The sequence below is a fragment of the Topomyia yanbarensis genome, chromosome 1, assembly GCF_030247195.1.
Source record: "Topomyia yanbarensis strain Yona2022 chromosome 1, ASM3024719v1, whole genome shotgun sequence".
In the NCBI taxonomy this organism is placed as follows: Eukaryota; Metazoa; Arthropoda; class Insecta; order Diptera; family Culicidae; genus Topomyia; species Topomyia yanbarensis.
The window spans coordinates 92,448,188-92,462,655 of NC_080670.1; the positions used below are offsets into that span (position 1 = coordinate 92,448,188).

At 39.5% G+C, this 14,468-nt stretch overlaps 1 pseudogene; it reads left to right on the top strand.

Moving 5' to 3' along the window:
• Nucleotides 1-4,329: 4,329 nt before the first annotated feature.
• LOC131696383 (DEAD-box helicase Dbp80-like) lies at nt 4,330-8,275 on the top strand (annotated as a pseudogene).
• The last annotated feature ends 6,193 nt before the right edge of the window (nt 8,276-14,468 follow it).

The following is a 14,468-nucleotide window of genomic DNA, read 5'->3' on the forward strand; positions in this document are numbered from 1 at the left end:
GGTCGGGATTTTATTCGTGTAATGTCCCGACTTATGTCCAACCACTACACCTTAGATGCACATTTGCGGCGTATTGGGCTTGCGGAGAGTAGTCTGTGCGCTTGTGACGAGGGCTATCGTGACATCGAGCACGTTGTCTGGGTATGCGCCGGGTATTTGGACGCCAGGTCTCAGTTAAAGGATTCCCTTCGGGCCCGAGGTAGACCACCCAATGTCCCAGTCCGAGATATGCTGGCAAATCGTGATTTCCCCTATATGTCCCTTATTTATACTTTCATTAAAACGATAAATATCCCAATTTAGCCCCTCTCTTTTTATTTCTCGTTTTTAGAAGTTTCCTCTTGCCGTGTGGAACCGATATGCTTCAGACTGCCACTATGTAACCGCCGTCGCCCTTATCACTACGGAATCTGAAGCGAGAGCGACTCGAGGTCCGAAGGATTCCCTTTGAAGGATTCTCCGCGGGTCCGAAGAATACCATCCGCCAATCCGACCTACTAGACTGAGGCACAAATTTGTTTCGCTGATCTCCCGTTTGCCCGAAAGTTGCAAGTTTTGCTCTTCTCTACCGGTCACCATCTACGCCTTCTCTCCCCTGTACTTGATACAACTACTTCTACACCGATTTTGGAAATGACCAAGCATAAGTATCTGATAAAAAATCAAATTTGTATTCCGTATTCCTAGTTTTAAGATAGTTGTAATTTCTACTCTTTGTTAAAACTATTGTCCCCCATCTTGTAAATAGAATTGTATCCCTAGTTTTAAAACATCTGTGAAATTTTTCATAAATATTTGTTCCCCTTTTGTGTACCAAACTATATTGTTAGTTTTAAGATAACTGTAAATATTTCCTAAAAACTATTACTATTGAATTCCTTGTTTTAAAATTTTTCATAAAAAAAATCTTTTGCCCCCTCTCTGATATATAGAATTTTTTTTCTAGTCTTAAGATAGCTGTAAATTTTTTCTCTTTTATAAAAAAAATATTTCAACATTGTAACCTCCTAGTTTTAAGATATTCAAAATGTAAAAACAAAAGAATTCGGCACCGCCAAGCTAACGCATTTGTGCCTATCAAATAAACGAAATGTAAAAAAAAAAATTTACACTGTTGCCGTCATTTTACCCATGCTTGGTTGGTGTGCAAACGAAATGAAATCCCTCGTGCTCCTGTTGACTTTTAAATTATTCGAAGTCATTTCCCGCTAATCAGACTAGTTGACATTGGTCACGTTTTACAAATGTATTTTGAATAAATTGATTTTTTACAGAAAATACTGCAAGTTTTATTTTATCCTCGTGGAAGTCCCATTAGTGGTACACTAAACGAGCAGCCGCCGTTGTTCAAAGATGATTTCGCTAGAGTTTCTCAACGTGGTGCACTCGGGGCACTAGCATGACTGGCACCGGAATGTTATTATTATGAATTAGAAATGTATGATGTAAATTTTGTAGTGATATAAAAAGCCTCCTAACTAAAATGCATTTAAACAGTGTTTTATTAGAAATGCTACTTCTGCTTTACTACAAATAATCTGTTAACTAAAATAAATTTTGCAACTGAATTGATAAGGAATATGAATTTAATTTTCTGATATGCAGTCTTCAGTTACCCGACGACGCGGATCATTGTTTATTTTATAACAGCAGATAGATGGTTTATCATAACATGTCTCCAAAATGTAGAATTAAGTTTCTATAAACATTTTGTGCATAGATATTCTTATAACATGTTCTAGACCAACACAGCACAAGTTAGTTGGTGCTTCAGGCATGTCTGACAGGTTCACAGTTTTTTGAAACTGTTTGTAATCTGTGAATATGAATGAAAAGTATGGAACGAATAAAAATGCAATTAATATATTGAAAATAAATGTAATGAACTTATGTACATATCATAAATATGATCGAAGGTAATGGTGATATATGAAGAATGTAACAAAATACTGACAATACACATCAGTTCCACACTAAATTTAGAAGACAATGAAACTTTCGCCAGATTGTTTAGTTTTAGATATGTATTACCTTCGGGGAACTTTCTTCGTATTTCTTGGTTATTGTATCGATATTTGTGAATTCAAGGTTTAGGTGTTCATACATCAGATATCAGATCAGATTTTTTTTGTTATTCGAAGTGAACCTGCAAAATGCTTCACGAAATACCAAATCAATTTCATTTAAACAAACATCTTCTAACTAAGTATTATTTTACTCTTTGAATCCTGTGTGTGTTTAAGTTTTGTCATAACTCTAAAAATAGTTAAAGATTTGGCCCGAAGGGTGATGTGTCATATTCCATTCGACTCACTTCGTCAAGGTCGGAAAATGTCTGTGAATGTATGTATATATGTATGCTTGCACATGTACGTGTGTACATGGTGTAGAAACTGGATCGCCGTGATATCACAGTGATGCAAAACTTATTGAAATGGGTTCCAAATTACCTGAATTTAGCACTCGCTAATGACTAACCAAATTCGCTTTGGACACTTTCGACGGCCGGTTTGTTGGACTTTGATTTTGATTATTTTGCTTTCTTTTTTGTTTTTATGTTATATTTGCCTTTTTATACAGAAAGGTTATACCAACACACTGAAAATTGGCAACCTTATCCTAATTTTTTGTCTAAAATAAGCTTTTTGGCGCAGCTATAAGCGTGCGGCGAGGGGTTACCACATATCACCTTCTCCTTTTAAACCCATTAAATCTCCCCCATCATACCCTCTCAAACCGCAACCCCATCTCATCTTCTTCAGGCCAACCTCCGTTAGACCCACCCACTGATACCTTCATTTACCTATGACTTTTGAAGGATTCCCCGCGGGTCCGAAGAATATCATCCGCCAACCCAGTACTCGACGACTTACTAGACTGAGGCGCAAATTTGTTTCGCTGATCTCCCATTTGCGCGAAAGTTGCAAGTTTTGCTCTTCTTTCCCTGTCACCATACACGCCTTCTCTCCCCTGTCCTCGATGCACCTGCTGCTACACTGATGTGGAAATAAGCCCCCCTTTGAATATCTTGACCAAGCATAAGTCTTCGTTAAAAAATCAAATTTGTATTCTGTATTCCTAGTTTTAAGATAGCTGTAATTTTTAATCTTTATTGAAACTCTTGTCCTCCATCTTGTAAATAGAATTGTATCCCTAGTTTTAAGATATCTGTGAAATTTCTCATAAATATTTGTTCCACCTTTTGTGTACTGAACTATATTGTTAGTTTTAAGATAACTGAAATTTTTTTTCGTAAAATACTATTACTCCCTCTCTTGTATATCAAACTGAATCCCTTGTTTTAAAATTTTTCATAAAAAATAATCTTTTGGCCCTCTCTGTAAACCTTTTTTCTTGTGTAAAAAAAAGTATTTCAACATTGTAACCTCCTAGTTTTAAGATATCCAAAATGTAAAAACAAAAGAATTTGGCACCGCCAAGCTAACGCATTTGTGCCTATCAAATAAACGAAATGAATAAAAAAAACTGGATTATGCATCTAAACATTTTGACACCTTATATTTCAAAGGTATTTCTATTTCGAGAAATCCTTTTATTATTCAACAATAGAAAAAAATATCTGCCAGGTCATATCACAGTTCAATGGTCATAGCTTTTCCAAAGACACCATGTAAATATTTATACGGGTGATTTATATGTATGTGGTACCAGAGCCAGCTTACAATTAATTTTTTGATGGTGTCTCTTTTCAACAAATTTTAATTTCTTTTATTTATTTTAGAAAGTTTACATCGGATTGCATTTTTGCAGAACATTGCGTACTATTAAGAAAATTGTAATACTAAGAAAAGGTAAATCTTTGATTAGCATTATGTTTCAAATTTATTTTTTCTCTAAACTGATAAAATACTGATTTGTTACACTTTTCAAGAATATTGTCCGATGTTTCTGTACAAATTATATTGTACAGTTTTTTGTGAGTGCGCCTAAATTGTATATTTTTATTCAATAAACAAATCTTATATTTATTACTAAAATATTAAGCGATTCTTCGTCTGCTTTTACCCAACGGAGCTACATTACATTTCCGCAGTTAACTTCGAGTCTTGTTTAATCCATGAAATTCCTCGACCTTTAAACCATGTAGCTGCGTCTTGCGTTTCGTCATTCTCGCTATACATTACACCACCTCTTAGAACCTCTGCGTACTTGAGCCATTTCGCCCCGAACTCCACTCGGATATTCTTCTGCAGAAAATATCGCAAACCGTTTAGCTTCGGTTTCTGTGAGTCATTTAGCTCCTGTTGTCGTGAGCCGTTTAGCTGCTGATTCCATGAGAAATACTCCAGTTTCGAATATTTCTCAGCGATGAAACTCCTCCACTCCGACTACCAGTTCTCCGGTGACGGAATTTTCCTGGGTACCAATGGGTAAGTGAGCTTCCAGCTTCGCTTCGATCTACTCGATACAGATCCAGTGGTGGATCTAGCCCGCTCACGAGCTACCCGATAGAGTGTCGAGATCAGTCCGGCGATTCCAGGGGGAGCGTTGCATCCGGTAATTCGGCGCCTCGACGACCCACAACCGGTCTAATCTACTCTGATGGAGTGTTTCCCGAAGACGGAATTTCTCCCGAACACGAATTGTTGTTTCATGGCGGTTTTCTAGCCGTGCTACTTTGATGGCCCCTTCGCCACTTGCAGTGCAGCCTGAAGAGTATAGGCGTCACTACTCTGATGACAGCGTTCCAAGTATGTTCGTCGTGAGACACCTCTTCGATAATAATAAGCACTATCACGAAGGACAAGTTCTTTGAATCTATGGACTTCGAAATCCACGTATTCGGGTGCCATTTGCCTATTCACACACTCCGGACAAAGTGGTGATGAATAGTCTGGAGGACCCCTGACGGCTCGAGAAAGACCGCCCGGTGTCCCAATACATGATGCATCCGTCCGAATCTGTAATCCTTACCGTTGATTCCCGATGCCGGAAACTGAAAGTTTGATATCTTACCGTTCTGTACACGCCCGCGACACGAATAGCCATTAGAAGATACGTGCACGTTAGCTTTGTTTGTTTCCTCTTTAAGCTCAGCGCAGCAGCCCAAGCTGGAAACGCCATACTTCAGTATAGAGGAGGAGATACCCAATTACTTATTCACAATTATTTTTCTTATTTACAACTACAATTATTTTTCCAAAATTGACTTTTTTGTATTTTTTAATAGTTCTAAATAATTTATGCAGACTGTCATTTGAGAAATTTGAGAAATTTGAAAATTTAAATTTTTATATTTTTTTCTATTAGCAGTCAAAGTTAACCATGTAGGTTACCCCAGTACTAGCTGGCGTCCAAAAGGGACTAGTCCCACATTGTGTTTTATGGAAATTCGAGTTTTCTCATTCTTTTTCCGAGGTTTCAAGAAAAAAATAGTCGATCGATTTGCCATCAGTAAATGTAATGTTGTAGTTAACATAACTCGATATAATACTTGTGAGTTGACGTTTTAAGCTAAGTATGCACCTCTTGCGAAATGAAATTTCCTATACAAAACCTATGCATAAAAAACGTCGCGAAATGCTCGCGAAAAAAATTTTCGTTTCCATTTTGCGCTCGCGAAAACGATAACGAAATTTGCAGTTAGCCGAGACACGTTTCGCCAAACGATAAGTTTAGTATTACTTCCGCGAGATAGCGCTGCTTTCTATGTGCTGTCACCATGGCAAGCTTTTTCCTTGCGAAATAATGATCAGTGGTATTATTCCGCTCGGAGGCTCGCGAAATTTTGACAGTTTGCAAAAAAATAAAACAAAAAAAAACGAGATTTATTGCGTATTTTTGTATTTTACATCGCAAGCTAGCAAAATTTCTTAGTATAGAATTTGTGATGCAATTGGAATTCGAATGGTAAGTTATAAAATATGATTGGAATTCTTTAATTTCTAATTTAAAATATTTTCTCAATATGTAGTGATTATTAAATATTATTTAACTTATTTACAGCACGCCCGAACAAACCCGGATCACTAAGGATAAGGAATCAGAGCCGGCGGCTGACAGTCCAGAGAAAAAGAATGCGGAAACCTTCTAGTCCACCGGCAGTAAGACCAGCGACGGTAGCGTTCGGTAGCTACAAACATTCTGACTTTAGCAGCTCCTGAAGTAAAGCTGCAAGCAAAAAGGGAGAACAGCTTCCTTCGCGGAAAATGCACAGGCATTCATTTAGTATCAGCTTTAAAATTATTCATGGTTAATCTTTTAGCACGGCGTATGCAAAGTTGCTAATGAACATTATTCGCAAAGGTCTAGTAGAATCAACTTGATCTGGAGGTACAGCGAAAGGATCCTTCTTTACCAATATACTCGATTAAAACTCTCGAAGCTTTGCACCCGAAGCCAGAACTGCTTCAGGGAGTCTGTGCTATTGGTTTCAACGGCTTTTCCAAGATTCAGGAGACGGCTCTACCTACACTGTTGGCTGATCCGCCAAGAACATGGTCGCACAGAGTCAGTCGGTAACAGGAAAAATCACTACCTTTGTGCTGGCAATGTTCAGTCGAGTCGACCCGTTAAAAACTACGCTGGTGATATGCCTTTCCCGCACGTATGAACTGGCAGTTCAGACTGGTGCAGTAGCTGCCAAAATAGCAAAGTTTTGTCCGGAAATCAAGCTTCGTTACGCCGTTCGCGGTGGGGGAATCGCCAAATGGGCGAAACTGATCATATCATCATCGGAACACCCGTCAATCTGATGGGCGGGAGCATTAACTTCCGGGTGTTCGATTACCGTTTTTGTACTGGACGACGCGGTCGTCATGATCGCTACTCAGGGCCACCAGGATCGGTGCATCCGGATACACAAGCAGCTGTCGTCGTCCTGCCAAATTATGTTCTCGGCCACGTACGAGCGGGAGGTGATGGAGTTCGCCGAGTAACCAATCCGATCGTGTTTCCTCTGGTGCGGGAGCAAGAATCACTCGATAACATCAAACAGTACTACGTCAAGTGCCGCAACCAGGACAAGAAATATCAAGCAATTTCGAACATCTACGGTGTGATTACCGTCGGACAAGCGATCATTTTATGTCATGTGATGTACAGGACAGTTGTAAGCTCCAAGTAAACTTATTTTCGGCATTATTAATCGATCGAAACAAACACGCAAAGCGGCCGGTTGGTTGTCCGGCAAGATGTCCCAGGATGGTCACTCGGTAGCGGTACTGTCCGGTGATCTAACGGTGGAGGAACGGTTGGCCGTTAGTGATCGATTCCAAGCCGGACTAGAGAAGTTACTGATTATAATGAACGTTTTGTCCAGGGGTAAGTTCCACCACTTGATTCTGGTTACAGAACCAGGTTACGGAGAGATTCCTTCGCCTTAGGTAACGACGTCGAACAGGTGACCATTATCGTCAACTTCGACCTGCCGATGGATCAGCAGGGACGAGCCGAATGCGAAACGTATCTGCATCGAATTAGACGCACCGGTAGAATCGAAAGTGTGACTCATTCGTGTGAACCTATAGATTATATTTCTCGCCTCTTCTTTAGCAGAATGGAATCGCCATCATGATTTGCAGATCAATTGAAAGACACTTCTAGAAAAAGATTCAGCTGCTAGATGCACAGAACTCGGACGAAATTTTAAATATCGGATCGTATAGTGTTTTAGACCAGCTACTGGTGAAAGGCGCAGGAGCTTTTTTGGGTCATATTTGTTTCGATTCTGAATTTAGAATTTTGCTTAGCTCTATCCAGTTCTAGCAAAACATTGAAAAAGGCCTAACTGTAAATTGTAACAAATTGAATTTTCATGTTTTCCATTATCAAACACGTACATAACGCAACATTTGATTATGAAGGATTTTGATAACAATTTTACAACAGGGATCTTTAGGGGTATACGGGTTACAGAACATGTAATGGAAGCGATATGTTAAAACGGGTCAATCATTGTAATTTGTAATTTTATTGAGCACGACAATTCATTGTGCTAAACGTTCTCGTAATGGTAATGTCACAAATTATTTCGATCAGCCTTACCGACAGTTCGTACTGATTTCAAATTTCCTTCTTTTACAAAGGAAAAGGTCCTCCAGGCAGACGACATGGCCATAACCTTTCGATATGCACTGGAAATTTAGTGCAAAGTAATTAAATTAGTGGAAAATTAAATTAGTCAAAATCAGTGAAAAGTTGTTACTTAAGCCATATTGAAAATTTTCTCTAGATTTATTTAGTAGTGCTTAAGCATACAAAAAGCGTGATAGAAAGTGGAAGGCTAAGCAAGAAAGTATGTGCATCAATGCAATGGAACTATGTACAGAGTTTAAGCACTGAGAACTGACATACAAGTAAAGTTTTAAACTTGTGTAAGAAATAAAACTGTCGCTTTGAAATGACAACAGCAAGTAGCAACTTGCCACTGGCTGGCGCTTCAATCAGCCAGCGATCGCCATACGGGACTTGTACGCAAACTTGTATACAATGGTGACTCACGCATGCAAACCTGTATGCGATGGTGATTTTCAACGGGTTTTTATTTAAATGTTTACACAGGTTTTTCGGGATAGTTTGTTCTAGCTTTTATGTCTGTTCTCTGTGGTTTAAGCGCGTACATGAGTGCGTGTAACGTATTCTATTACGAATAATGATATGTTGTCCTATATTGCTATATCGTCGCTGTTGTGCTATCTTATGACAAGCGCCATTTAACTCATTTCGAGAAAAACGATTTTTAAAGTTTGAGATTAAATATCTTGAAACTGATAAATGGTATAAACAATTCAAAGAAGACAATTGATGCTTGCATCTATTCGTGTCATAGGTGTGTATAGATGCATGGAAAATTTTCCATAGAAAAAAATCATCAATTATTAACTTTTATTCATATCTTTGGTTTAATTTGGCCTATAAACAATCGGTGCGATGCATTTTGAAGGAAATGAGTCAGAGAATCTAGCAAAAATAGTTATTTTTGGTTACAGTGTTGCCAAATATGCTATATTTCCAGTTTAAAAGTTTGGGGTGTAGTTTCATCATTTACGCTTATCTTCAACCGATGGAATGCTTATTTTTATGAGTAGCTTTGATGTGATCCTAAGAACCATTTTTATTTTTGATGATATTTAAATCTTAAACATGATTAGAATTTTTAAGATGCAAATATGAAATATAATATATTTTATGAAGCCTTGTGTATTCCTGTGACTTTTGTAGTCGGTCGCCCATGCAATTCTCGCTCTACAAGCTAACCCTTAAATGCGTTGGTATGCAAGAGTGGGTGTATGAATAAGATGAGCTTATTTTGATATGCCTGGTGGTTGAAGGGGATACGAATTAGAGGGTGGTGCGACTGGGGGAAGTGGAATGGGAATGGGAGGGGAGTGTGACGATGAGGAGGTTCTGAAAGGATTTTGCTAAAGGGGTGATGGTTAGGGTGGTAATGAAAGGGTGTTATACGACGTGTTGGGGGGGGGGGGGTAGCCCCTTGCCACACACCCCTTGCTACGCCCCTATAAAAAGCAAAAAAACTCTTAGTTAAATAAAAATTTAGGTTCTCGATTAGGGATAAGGTTGTCGATTTCCAGAGTGCCTTCATAACCTTTCTATATGAGAAAGGCAAAAAAACGCGATAAAATTCATATAGTTGCTAAGTGAATGTTAAAACTATGTTTAAATAGAATTAAATTAATTAAAGTTCAACTGAGAAAGCGTGGAAAAGCGGCCATCTTGGAAAACGAAAAAAGCTGTTTTTTCCCACACCGTTGGAAAAATCTTCATGAAAATCAATCATTAGTACTCTACCAATGCCTCGAATACATTGATTCATTTTCATGCAGATTTTTCCAGCGGCGTGAGAAAAAACTGCTTTGTTTCGTTTTCCAACATGGCAACTTTTCCAAGCTTTCTTATTAAATATTTTATGTTTGATCCCGTCTGCTATGACGGAATAAACTAAGTGTAATGAACAAAAAGAAAACCTTTTTATATATTTGAATGTTACCCCATATGTGTCTGCTTCCCGGGCAAACCATTTGGAATTCTGAATGGAGTCACCCTGTCAAATCATTCGGAATTTGATTCGGAATCCTGAATGGAGTCAGTATGGATTCCAACTCAAATGCAACAACCGATTCTGAAACGGATTGAGTCGGAATCGGTTGTTGCATTTGAGTTGGAATCCATCTGACTCCATTCAGGAATCCGAACCGGTTCCGGAATGAGTTTAACTACCCTCTAAGAACGGTTGGTTTCAAAATCGTCCAATGAAGGAAGTTCGTTGGACCAATTTGAACAACGTCCAAATAACCGTTCAACAAAACTCCATCGTTGGACTCGTGTTGAACGATTATGAAACAATTTCTTGGACGTCTCAGTGGGTGGGCAGTATCGATACCAGTTCAAATGCAACAACCGATTTCCAAACCGATTGAGTTGGAACCGATTGTTGCATTTTAATTGGAATCCATACTGACTCCATTCAGGACTGCGAACCGGTTCCGGAATGGGTACAACCGGTTTAACTGGGTTGTGTCTGAGCGTATATAGAATCTTAAAAGACTGAAAAATCGCGAATTGCTTCCGAATAATTAATCGGTTGCGCAACTGTATGCCAAAAAACATATCTTCTGCAGTCATATTAGTCCGGAATCGCAACATCAGTAGAGAGTGCAAGCCCAAGTAACAATTGAAATTTTATTGTACACTACACTGCCGTGATACGCATAACAGTCCCACCTGCATAGGAAACCCATAGCAAATGGGACTGTTATGCGGATCACGGCAGTACAAGTGTAATCTAGGTTTTAAGAAAGCTGTGAAGTATCATAAAACTACAATCGTTACTAGGAAGAGTTCGCTCTGGCAATGCTTCCGTATTCGGTTGATTATCTTCCATTAATAAAAGTCGTAAACACTTCATTATTCTTCTAGTGATATCCAAAGCTTACGATATATAGGTACTTTTATCTTCTTGTTCAACTTTTCAACACACCTTACTCATCACCATTACGGGAAGACTTAAAGATAACCACGAAGCCTATCTTGTAATTTTCTTTTATGATGTTTCAAGATAAGATGAGCGATTTTCAATCCCGCAACTTGGTCATCAGTGACAAATTAAAAAATAGATTAAAAATTTATTCAAAACATTCGGAATATGAAAAATAAATATACAAACAACAGCTGATAGCGCTTTTCAGCTGTCAAATGCGACGTCTGACGGCAAACGCACAGAAACTAATCTGTCAAGTTTTCGCGAGCAAATGTCAAAATTCCGCACGGAAGAAGCAAAAATATTTCGCGACCTCATTTCGCAAGAGGTGCATACTAAGCTTTAGCCAATACAGTCGTTCCTGAAGGTGAGTACTAGCTGGCGTCCAAAAGGGACTAGTCCCACATTGTGTTTTATGGAAATTCGAGTTTTCTCATTCTTTTTCCGAGGTTTCAAGAAAAAAATAGTCGATCGATTTGCCATCAGTAAATGTAATGTTGTAGTTAACATAACTCGATATAATACTTGTGAATTGACGTTTTAGCCAATACAGTCGTTCCTGAAGGTGAGTGCCGCTTACATAATTGCTATGTATGGCTTTTTTCTATCCAATATATATTTCTTGCGCGAATGTATATTGTTAAACGTAATTTTTCGAAAATTCCAGTGAAAGTGTCATGTCGCTATATTGAAAGTTGACCGAGCAATAAGGGATCAAGAGAAAAACGGTACATTGTGGTCGGAAAATTAAATAAAAACGTGGAATCAATTATTATCTTCCGTTATGTAGTTAAGGTGTCTTCGGAAAAGTTGATGTATGGCACCTAACGCTTTATTTGGTTGAATCATACTAGTTCGGAATTCAGTCGCAAGGGCGCTTATCAATTTTTAATAAAGCTATATAGAAATGTGGTGTCTTCGAGAAAATTGTAGGTTGTAGGTTCTATCATTTTCAATATATCTTTTGAATATGCAAATTTTGTAGGTCCTGTATGTTTCGAGATACAGCATGCTTTGATTGAAAAAATTGCTTACAGATTATGTTTCCAAAAATGCGTCATATTTCGAAACTTGTAGGACCTACAAAGTGAGTATCTTCGAAAGATATGCTTATAAACCTGACATAAAACTTTGCTGGAGACACCATCTTTCCATCTCGTTCCATTAAAAAGTTGATTACAGCACCGTCGTAGCGACTGAATTCCGATCTAATATGAAATGATCAAATAAAGCGCTAGAAGCCATGCAACAACTTTGCCGAACACCATAACTCTAAAACGAAAGATCAAGAAAGGACGTGTGAATTGGGGTTTACCCCCTTTTGGACCCAAGGTACCCCCGGGATTAACCCTTCGAACTTCGAAAATGCTCGTGAATTGAAAGGTAGTTCATATAATGGTTTTATTTTTGCTAGACAACATAAACCAATGAATTTCTAATAAAATCGTGTATTTTAACAATAAAAACAATGTTAATTTGGAAATGCGGAAGTTTTTAGCCCCTTTTTGACGCCAGACATTTAATTGATACTGAAACTTTCACAATTTAAACAATACACATTAAAAAATTTCACCCAGAATTTCAATATAAAATGCCTAATGGAAAAATAGTTTCAGCTATTTCAAAATAATGCCATTTGATTCCGTATACCCTTTATCTGAACTCTTCCGAGCAGTTCCAGTGTTAACACCCCGCTATACATTATATTCCACAGTGTTGGGTCGAGTATGGCGGCCTGAGGTACTCCCGCTAATCGACCTCTCGAAGCTTCGCTGATACCTTCGGGACTGTCCAATTTTACCGTCTAGTTACCCCTTGAAAATGCCGAAAATACTTCCCATGTTTCGTCGAACGAATAATCCCTATGGAGCTGAGTCTATCCGAAATGAATAAGTAATGGTTCGTGGCTAAAGTGTCAATAATCCTTACGCTTTCGTCACACCTCTTTATTTGCTCACGAGTTTTCCGCAGCTCCGGAGCCTCATTTGATCCGTGAACCATTTAACTTTCGACTCATGCTTTTCGTCTTCATCTATTACATCGCCATTTATCTCCTGTCTCAGTGAGCCGTAGCTGCTGATTCCATTTAACTTCTGTTTCTATGTGACTTGCAGCTCTCAGTCTTTTTCCGAGCTACTCGGGTAGTCCGACTGAAAATTCCCTGAGGCGGAATTTCTCTCGTTACTTTCTTCCTTCAACTCCTTGCTCTTCCTTGAGTACTATTGCTCTTAATATTGAAAAATATGTCACCACCTTGCTTGGCTTAATGCAGTCGGATATTCCACGCACAGTGGTGAATCACCCTACAGTGAATTCCCCGGCGGTAAATTTCTCCCGATACCAATTTTCGTTTCCGTGACCCATTTAGCTCCCCGCTTCTTCCTGATCTACTGGGTATAGTCCCGGCGGTGGACCTTGCGTACTCAACGGGCCAGTCAGTAGGTGCCGCTTGTGCTTGTCAACGTCGTCCGGTTTCGCTTTGAGTTCAGTGCAGCAGCCTAGACCGGTTTGCCTGGAGCCGTCTTGCTCCGACGTTTGGCATGATCCCTGCCAGTACGTTAGTTGTTTTCGCTGCCTTCTCGCATACATAGTAAACATGGATGCTTTAGTTGAACCGATCGTCGATTACCACACCTAGGTGATTTAGCGCGCATTGATGGTATTGAGTGTCCGCCGACGCTGATCACGACACCTTGATTTTTTTTCCGGCAGCACTACCTCCGTCTTGTGGTGAGTCACTTGCAACTTGACATCAACCATCCAGATTTCCAGGACGCCTATTGTCTCTACCGTCAACATCTCCACCTCCTCCAGGGTCTCGACGGTTATTGTCAGGCCAACGTCATCTGCAAAGCCGACGATCTAAATTCACCTGGGTAGTTCCAGTGTTAACATTCCATTGTACATTATATTCCAGAGCATAGGCCAAATCCCCTGAGGAGTATTACCGTAGTCCTAATCGACCTCTGGCCCATGTTCGTTTTTCTTAGAGCAATACTCGGTTCTGAAAGTAACTTTTCAGAACCTTGCACAGATAGTCCGGAACCCATATGCTGTGCAGCGCTACGGCGATAGCCACCCAGCTGACACTTCTGAACGCGTTCTTCACGTCGATCGTTAACACGGAACAATAGCGTTTTCCCCTTCTCGTTTGCTTCAGTGCTTTCTCCGCGCTCACGATGACTGTGTCGATGGCGTCCACCGTCGATATCCCTTTCCGGAATCCGAACTGCCTCTGCTATAGTCCATTCTCACTTTCAGCGTAGGTCGTCAGCCTGTTGAGGATGACCCTTTCCAGAAGTTTACCAAGACATCCAGCAGGCATGTTGGCTGATACGATGCTGAATCTCCTTGTGTAGGCATGTAGGCTGATACGATGCTGAATCCCTGGTTTTACAGCGACACTAGCTTCTGGATCTTCCATCTACCCGCGAAGTAGCCATCGTCCCGGCATTTCTGTAGGATTATCCTGAACTTGTGCGGAAACGCCAGCATCGCGGTCTTCAGT